Raw genomic sequence first — 12,907 nt, 5'->3', positions numbered from 1 at the left:
TCCACCCTTGTTTCCACCTGACCTTGGTGGATGCCTCCCTGAACCCAGGAGCCATCAACTGTATCCAACCAATTCATCGTATCCCGGGGGAGCTTATGCACCACCTCAAAGATGCAAAAAAGGACTACAAACATTATACCGACTGTCAACACCAGGAAGGCCAAGCTCTCAGAGTGAGCCAAAAGGTCTGGACTATGGCAAAACATCTTCATATAAACAGGCCATCCTGCAAGATAGATTACCAGTTCCTCAGACCATTTCAGTTTTGTTGGCAAATCACACCCATCACCTTCAAATTTCAGCTCCCTTGACCTCTTAAAATAATCCCATAAAAGCAGCAAAGAATCCTGTGGCACCTTATAGACTAACAGACGTTTTGCAGCATGAGCTTTCGTGGGTGAATACCCACTTCTTCAGATGCAAGTCAAAAAAGACTTGCATCTGAAGAAGTGGGTATTCACCCACGAAAGCTCATGCTGCAAAACGTCTGTTAGTCTATAAGGTGCCACAGGATTCTTTGCTGCTTTTACAGATCCAGACTAACACGGCTACCGCTCTGATACTTAAAATAATCCCATTTTCCATGGATCCTTTCTGAAGCCTTACACAGAGAATCCCTTTCCCTTTTGGTTCCACCAATCAGCCCCACCAGTCCAGATCCAAGGGCATGAGGAATATATAGTCCACGCTATCGTCAGCTCTACTTATAGGGTGCGAGACTGTACTACCTCATTGACTGGGAGGGCTATGATCCTGAAGACCACTTGTTCATGCCCCTGAACTGGTAAAAAAGTTTCATCAAGCCCATCCAGACAAATTAGCCCCACTGCCAACCCAGAGGAAGGCACCCCTGAAGGTGGTGGTGGGGGGAGATAATGTAAGGATCCATGGGACTAGAACAGAGGTCTGCAGGGCCTGGGGCAGCTGATGTTACCACATCACTACCAGGCAACCACACAGAGCCATCTCCAAGGGGCACTGTGGAGACTAGGCACCACAGGAAGTGCTGCCCAAACAGTCCTGAGTGACAGCACCCAGCAACCTTCTGATTGGCTCATGCACACTATTTAGGCCTGGAGGGTGCCCCAAGATGTTGTTTGGCAATCACGCAGGCTTCTGTCCTGCTTCGATTCCAGACTGCAGCTTGCTTTTTGATCTCTGGTGCCTGACCCCAGCCTGACTCTGACCCTGACTCTTGCCTCCTGATTCCAGACTGGTAACTACCTCTGACCTCCGGTCTCCAACCCTGGCTTGACTTTGATCTGGACTCTTGCTTATTGATCCTGGCTCTAAAATTATTTCTCATGAAACCTACCTCATGGCCATTCTTGACTTGTGGACACCAGCCCAAGGGTGACCACCTCTACCCTGGTCCTTTACACTATCACAGCACCAAACATCAGAGTGGTTCAAGAAGGAAAAAGAGACAAGGCACTCAAATTCAAAGACAGTCCAGCAAAGAAGAATTGCTCGGGGGAATGTTGCAATGGGCTAAAGAGACTTTTCTCCACTGGGCTGCTTGTTTTTATCACACCCAGATTGGTCAACAGCCACCCTACCCATGGAGCATTCAGGGAAGGATTTTACAGGAGAGTCTCATCTTACGTGGGGGTTCCGTTCCGTGGTTAGCGCGTAAAGCGAAAACTACATATAGTCAAAATTACATTGAGTTGAATGGCTGGTCAACAGTTGTTACAGAACCATCTGATGGCTATTTGGCATCCAATGTGAAATGCAATAGTTTCCACGAAATGGGGGACCTGACAAAATAACAAAAATCGTTACTGCAACTGGCACTAACTGGCATCTCTGGTGGTTGTTTCAGCAGAGATACTTCATGTTGAATGGGAATGGACAATAAGGGAATAGGGAACAGAGACTGAGCTACCTTCTCACTGTTGGAGGTGTCTACTTTCAATTGGGATGAGTCTCATTGGTGATGCAGGGGAAACAGGTATTGAAGCTTGAACTTGTTTGGATCTTTTTCTGTGGCTAAATACACAACTTCAGCTTCCAGTACTTACCATTCTGGCCTCTTTCATGAGCAAAAAAAAATTGAACCAAAAAAAAGAGATGTGAGGCCAAGTAGTGTTGAATTTATGTTTGCCTTTAGGATCAGTACATCTTTCCCCCTACATTCCATATGAATGAAACACATGTTCTACTGATTGCAAAGTGAAAATCTAGGCTGTGAGGATAAAAATGTAGAGTTTAATGAAAGAAATGACCACTTTATTGAAACAACAAAGTTTGAAAAAATATACAGCATACACATCTCCTCCTAGGACAAAGGAAGTGTTCAGAGGCCTTGGGGGACCATTAGATCATGCTGATAAAATAAATTAACACATTTTAAAGCTATTGTACCTACTTTGTGTATTTGTGTAGTGGGGACTAGTTGTAAATATTCACAGTGAATAATTATTGTTCTGTGAAATGCAAAGTACATTTAGAATTGAAAATAGTACAGTTTAGAGACTAATCCAGTGTCCCTACTTAGATTTTGTGTTAAAGGGGCAAACCAGCATCACGGCCAGCTCCAAAAATGTACTTTGTTAAACCTTCCATAGCAGTCCACCAACGAAGCAAGCTATTATCATAGAGGTGGTTGCAGTTCTAGTGTTAATATTAAAAAGAACAGGAGTACTTGTGGCACCTTAGAGACTAACAAATTTATTTCAGCATAAGCTTTCGTGGGCTACAGCCCACTTCTTCGGATTTAGCCCACGAAAGCTTATGCTGAAATAAATTTGTTAGTCTGTAAGGTGCCACAAGTACTCCTGTTCTTTTTGCAGATACAGACTAACACGGCTGCTACTCTGAAACCACTGTTAATATTGTGTTTCATATAATAATCTCCATGGGCAGAGATATGGAACTTGGTTGTAAACATTTGATTTGAACTACAACTTGACAAACAAGGTCGTGGTATGGTAGCAAGTGCTAGCTGTGAGAAGGATTTTTAGAGAGAGATTGAGCTGTGTCTTTCTCCTACTGTAAATGGAAGGTGGGAGTTTTGTAACGTGTCCTCAAATGCTGCAGTCCCATTTCACATTTTGTTCAGTCAAAGCACTTTTCTATTCTGTTATGTTCTCTGACACAGGAGGTCTGATTCTCCACTGACTTGCAGCTTGTGTAATCTTTTACAGTTGTGCGATGAGAATACGAAGTGGGTAGAAAATACAAATGTTCTGACTTGGTAATGTTTGACACTCACAAGGGTAAATATCTATGCAAGGAGAAGCAGGCCCATGATATTAGAGACAAATATTTCTACATATATTGCAGACCTACCTTGAAATATACTTGGCAGCATCAAGGTAATTAATTAATATTCACTATTTGTTTCTGGTAACAACCACAACACGTTAGGTATTGTACTAAAGCAAAAGGAGATATGAAGTAATGTTTTCAAAAGTGCCTCAGTAAATTAGGCTCCTAAATCCCATTTTCAAAAGTAATGTAGGCATTTAGGAGCTTAACTTTCATTGAGATTTAGGCTCTGAAGGGTCAGTTTTTTTAAAGGAATTTTGACACCTAAGGATGCAGATAGGCATTTAGCAGGATCTTCAAAAGCACTTAGGTGCCTAACTTGCAGTGGCAATTAGGCTCCTAGGAATTTGTGAATATTCCAGTAGGCACCTATCTGAATCTTTAGGTGCCTAAATACCTTAGGGTAAGATTTTCAAAGTACCTATGCAATTTTTCAAAACGGCACTTAGGTTCCTCAGTCACTTAGGCAAGTTGGACTAGATGACCTCCTGAGGTCCCTTCCAACCCTGAGATTCTATGATTCTATGAAGTTTGAAAATTTTACCCATAGTGCTTACCCTGAAGAGCCTTACATTCTATAAAGACAGAACAGACAAGAGACAGAGGAAAGGACAACAACACATATGTAAAAAATTAGGTGACAATTGTCTATATCCTGATAAAAACAATTTAAGAAAATGTATCTCAGAACCTTGACATGATGATGAGCAGGTTAGTTTCTTGTGGGTATCACAGCAGATGTGGGTCTTCTGGACTGATTTTAATGCAGAGACCATTTGAGGGACAGCTTAGAAAGAGGATTCCACACATAATGATGGCACAAAAAAAGAGCAGAGATGTTTGTGAGATTTAAAGGAATTATCCATCTCATTCATGTCACAAGAGAACTCCAGAATATATGGGGACAAGAGGATCCAATGGGTGTCACGAATCCACATAAACAATCCTGACTCTTATGGAGCCCAAACACGCATGTGAGAAGCGCTGCACCCATGAGCAGTCCCATTGGAGCAAATGGGAAAACTGGTATTCTGAGTAAAATGAAGTGCATAACTAGAATCGTAGAGTCAGAAGGGACCACAAGAGTCATCTAATCTAACCCCCTGCCAAGATGCAGGATTTGTTGTGTCTAAACCAGTGATACTCAGACGGAGGCTTGTGAGCTGCAGGTGGCTCTTTAATGTGTCTCCTGCGGCTCTTTGCGGCACATAATACTGTGTAATTTAATTATTAACCAGTCAGGAAGCTTTTACTATGTTATTAACCAATTGTAATTGATAAAATAATAATACGTGGTCACTGTGTATATACTGTGTAAATATGAATATATAGTACGATAGTAAATGAAACAATGAATTCACACAACCGTGACTCTTTTGGGTTATGTTGATCGCTAATTTGGCTCCTGAACCACTGAGGTCTGAGTATCACTAAATTATCCAAAACAGATGGCTATCCAGCCTCCTTTTGAAAGCCATCACCGCCCTAGGCAGTCTGGTCCATTGTCTTACTGTTCTTATAGGTAGGAAGTTTGCCTGAGATTTAATCTGAATCTGCTATGTTGTAGTTTCTCTACGGAAAAGGATAAATGGACACAAATCAGATATCAGGAATGGCAATATACAAAAACCTGTAGGAGAACACTTCAACCTCCATGGGCACACAATAGCAGATCTGAAGGTGGCCATCCTTCAGCAAAAAAACTTCAGGACCAGACTTCAAAGAGAAACTGCTGAGCTTCAGTTCATCTAAAAATTTTACACCATCAGCTCAGGATTAAACAAAGAATGTGAATGGCTTGCCAACTACAAAACCAGTTTCTCCTCCCTTGGTTTTCACACCTCAATTGCTAGAACAGGGCCTCATCCTCCCTGATTGAACTAACCTCGTTATCTCTAGCTTGCTTCTTACTTGCATATATATACACCTGCCCCTGGAAATTTCCACTACATGCATCCGACGAAGTGGGTATTCACCCACGAAAGCTCATGCTCCAAAACATCTGTTAGTCTATAAGGTGCCACAAGATTCTTTGCTGCTTTTACAGATCCAGACTAACATGGCCACCCCTCTGATACTTTGAACCCATTGTTTCTTGTCTTGCCTTCTCTGATAACAGAGAACAACTTTTATCCATTGTTTTTATGGCAGCCTTTCAAGTATTTGAAGACTGCTGTCATGGTCCCATATTTTCTATTTGTAGCTCTGAGTTAGCTGAAAATGAACTATCAAATACAGGAAGACTGAACCTTTTGACTGTGCATCTGGGCCCTGAGCCAAAGCCCAGTGAAGTCAGTGGGAGTCTTTTCATTGTCTTCAATGAACTTTGGATCCAGGACCTTGAAGAGGATTGTGTACATTGTTTGTTTTAGCAACCATATGGGATATATTGCACTTGTGAAATGTTCCTGATACACCCATTTCAGAGAGTAAGGTACAATAGAACTGCACTGAAATAAATAAATAAACTAATAAAAGTCCCATGAATACTAATTGTGCTTGGATTGTGTTTGCATTCATCTTCCATAGATACTGTAGCAAACAAGTTACTAACACAGAGGTGGGCAAACTGTGGCCCGCGGGCCACCTCCGGCCCATGGGACTGTCCTGTCTGGCCCTTGAGCTCCCAGCGGGGGATGCTAGCCCCTGGGCCCTCCCCTACTGTCCCCCGCAGCCTCAGCTTGTCGTGCTGCCAGCGCTTTGGGAAGCGGGGCTGCGAGCTCCTGCCAGGCAGCGTAGCTGTGAGAGCCACCGGCCTACCCCAGTGCTCCAGACTGCGCGGCGGCGTGGCTGGCTCCAGCCGGGCGGTGCGGCTGCCAGTCCTGGTGCTCTGAGTGGCATGGTAAGGGGCCGGGGAGCGGGGGGGTTGGATAACGGGTAGGGGGTGCCAGAGGGACAGTCAGGGGACAGGGAGCAGGGGGCAGTTGGATAGGGGGGTGGGGTCCTGGGGGGACATTTAGGGGTGGGGGGCTCCCAGGAGGGGGTGGTCAGGGAACAAGGAGCAGGGAGGGTTGGATGGGTCGGGGGTTTTGAGGGAGAAGGGGAGGAAGTGGGAGGGGGCAGATAGGGGTGGGGGGCCAGGCTGTTTGGGGCGGCACAGAGACACGTGCCAGGTGTCTTGTGTATCTAATCAAAGCAGCAAGACTTTCATATACCCACAATGAAATGCTCACAAATGAATTTGACAAGAATTATTCACAGAAATTATTGTGGTGAATAATTTTGAATAAATTCTAGAAAATCACTATCTGTTTATGCACTGAAAAAAGAGATGGAATAAAATTTGTAATTACAAAAGAGTTCTCGATATACATAATTGTTCCCCTACACACGCTTGGTCAAATCACACAGCCCTTCATGTAAGATCTCTGCCCCCGCCCCCAGAGTTTGTTTATGTCATGAGGACAGATCTTCTACCTGAATAGGTCGGCCTGGTCTGTGGCTGGTTGTGTGTCCTATATTGTCTGCTGCTAGGGCCAATTGTGTTTAGAAACTGCAGCACTGATATGGTATGTAAAATCTCTGATCTGTAACGTTTACCCAACCTCTAGGTAAAACAGTATCTTCTGAGGGCTAAGTGCTGTTCATACTTCTAAATTGCCTTTTTAAAAATTGTTTACAGTATTGCCAGCCCCAAGTGTTCAAAAATCAGGCATCAGCCATCATGAGACTGGCTTAAAGATCAGCCTGCAGGGGGAGCTAGGGATGAGAAGAGGATTGTGGCACCGGGCTCAGGTGCTAGAAGTGCTCAGGAGGTGAGTGCCCCGCCCCCCTCGCTCCCATCACAGTAGCCTGGAGACCTTCAGACCCTACAGTGTAAGTAAAGATGACCATGTAGCATCAATGCTTCGTAAACTAGAGCAATATGTTCTAGGGAATGATTTTGCATTGGCTGGGAAATGGACAGGCTGATCTCATAGGTCTTGTGCATCTGTAACTTTGTGATACCGCAATAAACTTACTCCTGTATCACAATGAGAGCAGAAGAAAAATCTGCTCTAGTAATTGAAACTTTGCATCAGGCAATCATTCATTTCAATGTCTCATATGTACATATAACATGAAACTATTGAGAAACCCAGACTGGAAAACCCCAGGCCAAACCATGTATCTCAAGATTGAAACCATTTAAATTCCAAGAATAAGTAGCTGACAAAACTAATTTTTGGAGATTAACATTTTTCACCTGGGTTTTATATTTCTGCAAGAAATATACACTGCATTGGTTATACATTGATCAAACTTTTATTGTGCCAGCTGTACTTCATAGACCTGAAAAAGTGATTCAAGCAAAACAAAAGAGAACATAAAAGCACAACTATAATGGTTTTAAATCCCAAAGAGGCAATTACAAGTTTGATTCCAGTGTTGCAGCTGGACTACATTGGAAAACTAAACACTTTGCACATATTAAGTAGATCTGAAGGCTAGGATAGGAGTTTAAATAATAAATCCACTCTGCAGTTACATTTGTAAAGTACAGCCCTTTTAATAAGTTGGGAAAATACGACAATAAGATTCACACTAATTCATGAGCAAAAGATAGTTTTTACAAAGCTGAGATGTTAACACAGGTTGGAAAAAACAGTAAGTTACACAATAACTAATCACTTAGATAAAACAAGTGGAAAGAAGATAAGAAGACTGTGCAAGGAGAATGAATTGTAATTCTTTAGTCACTAAGCATGCTAGCATGTTATAATTCAGCTTTTTGTATGCAGAGTGTTTCTTTGCCTGTTAGTAAGGAAAAGGAAGGTAATCAGGGCAGTGTGTACTGTCTCTCTCTCAAAAGGAAAAAAGAAGGCAAAGGAAAAGAGGGAAACCCAGGGCAGGATATCATGTGCCAAACCACACAATAAAAAGTAAGAGGAGTTTGAGGGTTAGAAACACATAGATCCAGATTGCAACAGGCCTTACCCAAGTGCACAGAGAGGGAGTGCCCAAGCAGCCACTCACAATGGCAGTCTTGGAGATCAGAGATATGCAAGGGTCAGCTCCTTAGTGTGCCTTTAAGGGGGCGGAGCCATCACCCCACCTCTTCTCTGCACCTGCTCATGGAACAGGTGAACCACACTGGGTGAGAGCAGAATGAATGGCCCAGCTTGTGCAGGTCACCTAGATGCTTGGAAAAGATTTGTCTACCTGAAGTACAGGCCTGTCGCATCTTATACGCATTTAACATGCGCGATTTCAGCTTTACGTGGTCAGCAAAAACAAAAAACAAAAACAAAAAAAAGAGAAAAACGACAATTTTAATACTGTACCTGTAGTGTGGCCGATTCCGCCCGCCATTCAACTCAATGTAATTTTGACTATATGTAGTTTTCGCTTTACGTGCTAACCACGGAACGGAACCCCCACGTAAGATGAAACTCTCCTGTAAAATCCTTGCCTGAATGCTCCATGGGTAGGGTGGCTGTTTATCCATGACTCTTAAGGGCCAGTGAGTGGCAAACACCACAGCTTTGCTGAATGCATTGTGTACTCTTAGATTTGTTGGGTGCCAGAAATAAAATAAACCAAGAAAGAAAAACTAAAACACTGAATGAAGGGAAATGAAGGAACACAAAATTACAGGCAAGCAAGGAAGGCGGGGAAAGGCCTTTAAGTCCAAACAGGTTTTGGTTCAGACACCCCTCTTTGTCTTATAAGTTCACATAAGATTTGGCCATAGCTGGGTTTGGGGTTCTTGCATGCTCCCATGGAGTCTAGTGGGTTTGCTGACTCTCTGGGACCGGAGGTGAGACTAATGGGCATAGTGGAAAATGCCATGTGGTGTTATCCATGTGATCTTTCCCGGCAGACATGATAACTTCGATATTTGTGAGCAATCTGCAGCTTTGGCATGTTGATGGATAGCCATATAATGTCAAAACATTCATATCCAACACTGTTATCCTAATTGGTGGATATGAATAAAATGTGTTTGCACAACTTCTGGTTCATGAGCACAGGTTGAATTTGGATGTGGGGTGATTTTTAAATGCATGTGAAGTTCTAGTCTAACATCTCTAGTGGAAGCCAAGAGGAAACTGAAGATTGATGGTCCCAAAAATAAAATGTGAAAAGATATTTTTCTTGGGAAATACTAACTGAATTATTAATAAAACTAGTGCCACCTATAGGGAGAACTGAACAGGCTGGTTGCTGATTTGCATATGAAGGGCACAGGAGGAATGGCTTCTATATTTTGATGGTATTAGTTGATCTAATTTTAAAAGTTTATAAATGAGTTATATTTGTTTGATTTACCTCTGGAAAGAACATGTATTTTGCTAGAGTTGGTTACCCTAACCTGTGGAGAAATGCAGGAGGATCAAATGAGAAGCTTTCACATGAGTCACTTTCCTTAAGGAGAACTTGTGTTTCTGATCTCTTTCTCTATAACGCAAGGTTAACAAAGCTGAAGCAGTCTGGAACCATCCTGTAATGAGGCAGATATGACAAGGCTTATGACCCAGAGCTGGAGCAGGACCAGAGTAGGGTTGTGAGGAGAGGCTGGATTGGGGCTTGCTAAGGAGAGAAACCAGACCATCCTAGGGCCATCCTGACAGAAGCCAGACCAGTGTCAGGAGGTTTGTATGGCAAGTTTCTGAAGAAAGTGATCAAGGACCTTCTGTCAGCATAGTGGTGATTCAATAACAGTTCTAAAGAGATTTGCAGTCTGATATTCCTTTCCTCTGTTGTTTGTGATGATTATTTTAAACAAAATGCGCTTTTAGAATACCCAAGCCAGTGGTATAAAATTTCCCTTCAGAATAAAGTCGGAACAGTTAAAGGGCCATCGTCAACTTGAAATCTAGTCAAGTTTCAAAAAACAAATTAAAACAGCTTGAGGTCTATTCCTGTCCCTGAGTCTGAGCCCTACCAAGGTATGTGATTTAAATAACCATTTTCCTATTATATACAAATGCTTCTTCACTTCCCTGGTGCTATGTGGAAGACCCTGGGAATGAACAGGGGTCAGTGACTAAGGCGCAGATCCTGAAGTTAAACCTGCGAAAGCGGCCACTTGTGCGTGCGCTGAGACTCTTTGAAGGCTCAGTTAAAACTCAAGGGGTCAAATGCGTGGATCAGTTGCAGTAGCAGGGCCTACTTTGCTGTTCAGGAGAAAGTATAGAGCCAGTTTTATTCTTTCTTGCTAGATGCTAGTACAGTTTTTAGAATTGATTTGCAATGTTCTACTATCTTAGTATTGTTGCTGTATTATAATTAACTCTAACTCAGGTATGTGTGTGTGTGTGCGTGTGTATGTGTGTGTGATTCATCTATCTCTCTAGCTGGAATGTGACATGCCTTCCTATGGAATTTTATGTTATCTTTCTTTGCTTCCTGATACTAATCTCTGGAGTTTTCCATTACACTGTTTTTTGGGGAGGGTTGTATTTTGTTTTTCTGCTGCCTTTTGTTGATGTGTGTATTTCATCAGGGGCGGCTCTAGCAATTTCGCCGCCCCAAGCACGGCGGCATGCCGCGGGGGGCGCTCTGGCAGTCGCCGGTCCCGCGGCTCCGGTGGACCTCCTGCAGACGTGCCTGCGGAGGGTCCGCTGGTCCCACGGCTCTGGTGGAGCATACGCAGGCATGCCTGCGGGAGGTCCACTGGAGCCGCCTGCCGCCCTCCCGGTGACCGGCAGAATGCCCCCCGCGGCATGCTGCCCCAAGCACGCGCTTGGCGTGCTGGGGCCTGGAGCCGGCCCTGTATTTCATGCTTCATATTACTAGGAATAAAGATAAAAGATATTTCAGTTTTCTAAACCTCAGGACATCCTTTCTGTCTGATTCTTTGTGTGTTGTTGGCCTTTTATTATAAACTTGAAGTGAGTTAATCGCGTAGGAATTAGCAGGAAGACAGAACCAGTGTGGCAAGCTTGTTGCAGACCTCAAAGGCTCTGTTCCCTGTGTATCTTCTGTTCACTTCTGTCCCATGCTGATGAAGCTCCTAAAATTATTTTTCTAGCTTTTTAAAAAAAAACAAATTGAGCTATTATTTTGTTGCTGATGTTAATAAAATGTATGGTTTCTAATTTCCCAAATAATGAGGGGAAAACCTACAGCCAGCAGTAATAACTTAAATACTGCTACCATTAAGTACCACCTCCTAAAAGCACCAAATTGAAGTTTTGGACTAAGACTAACCAACAGTACAAGAGGTAGCATATTGGAATATTTAACTTAGATTTATCAGCTCTTTGGGACAGAGACTGCCTTTTTATTATGTGCTTGTACCAGCACAAGGAGTCCCTGATTCCTTACTGGAGCTGCTAGGTGTTAATCAACCCAATTATTAAATAATCAGTGGTACAGCTGGGTGGGAAATGGTTTTCACATCCTGGGAATTTTTTTCAAGATTTTAACAAATATTCCTGTCTCAAATTGGGACAAACAGTTTTAAAATCTTGAATTTTTTTTGTCAACTAACAACAAAACTTCATTTTGCGTCAATTAAAAATTATTGTTTTAATGATTTTGTAACACTTGATTTTGACTGTTTTTTAACTATAATAAGCTTAACTTTCTAACCAGAAAATTGTTTTGAACCAAACTACAAATTGTTTTGACAATTTTAAACTTTTTTCTGCCAAAATTTTTCTAAATTTTTAAATTTTTAAATTTTTAAATTTTGTCTAAAATGAAAAATTAATAGAAACTGACCCTTTCCTACAACGTGTTTCAGTTTCAATGAGTTGGCATTTTCCGACCAAAAAACAAAAAAGTTGTCAAAAAATACCTGACCAGTTCCAGGGCCGCCCGGGGAGAGAGGAGGCGGAAGTGGGGCAATTTGCCCCAGGCCCCAGGTGCCGCAGGGGCCCCCACGAGAGTTTTTCAGAGCCCCTGGAGCGGGGTCCATCACTAACTCCAGGGTCCTGGAAAACTCTCACGGGGCCCGGGCCCCCGGAGCTTCTTCCGCTTCGGGTCTTTTCGGCAATTCGTCGGCGAGGGGTCCTTCCACTCCGGGACCCGCCACCGACGTGACCCAAAGACCCGCGGTGAGGGGGTCCTTCTGCCCCGGAACCTGCTGCCGAAGTGCTGGGTCTTCAGCAGCAATTCGGTGGTGGGGGCCCCCGGCCGCCGAAGACCCCAGGCCCCCTGAATCCTCTGGGCGGCCCTGACCAGTTCTAATCACTGGGAACTACTAAAGCAACCAGAAAGAAATCATACTCACTTATATACTATAGCATTTGACAATTTGCTAGGTCATCATTAGGATACACAGGAGTGTGGATAATTGCGGGAATTACTGGACAAGTGATGCACCCCTTGGAGCATGATCAAGATTCAAATAAGAGGAAGCCTTAAACAAGGTTTGGATATGGAGGTTTGTACTTTATACTCTTTTTAAATGTAAACTTTCTGTAAAACAGAGTCTACAGTTTCCAAAGTCATCAGCGTGTGTAGTAGCACTTAGCCACGAGGGCTGACATGATCTCTAACATACTTGAGTTGGTCGGAATGACCTCCTACCAAGTAGCAGGCACTCATGACAATTCTATTGTGGGAGGACAAAAGAGAAACACATTTTAGTGTTTCTTGTACAGATAAAAGTCTAACAAATAGTTAAACATCTGAGGGTAGTGGAACTATGATTGTAAGATGTGAAAACTCCGAACCAGGTCAGTTGAGAATACTGCTTATG

This window comes from Mauremys mutica, chromosome 2 (genome assembly GCF_020497125.1).
Source record: "Mauremys mutica isolate MM-2020 ecotype Southern chromosome 2, ASM2049712v1, whole genome shotgun sequence".
NCBI classification, from domain to species: Eukaryota; Metazoa; Chordata; order Testudines; family Geoemydidae; genus Mauremys; species Mauremys mutica.
This window is presented reverse-complemented; position numbering follows the sequence as displayed.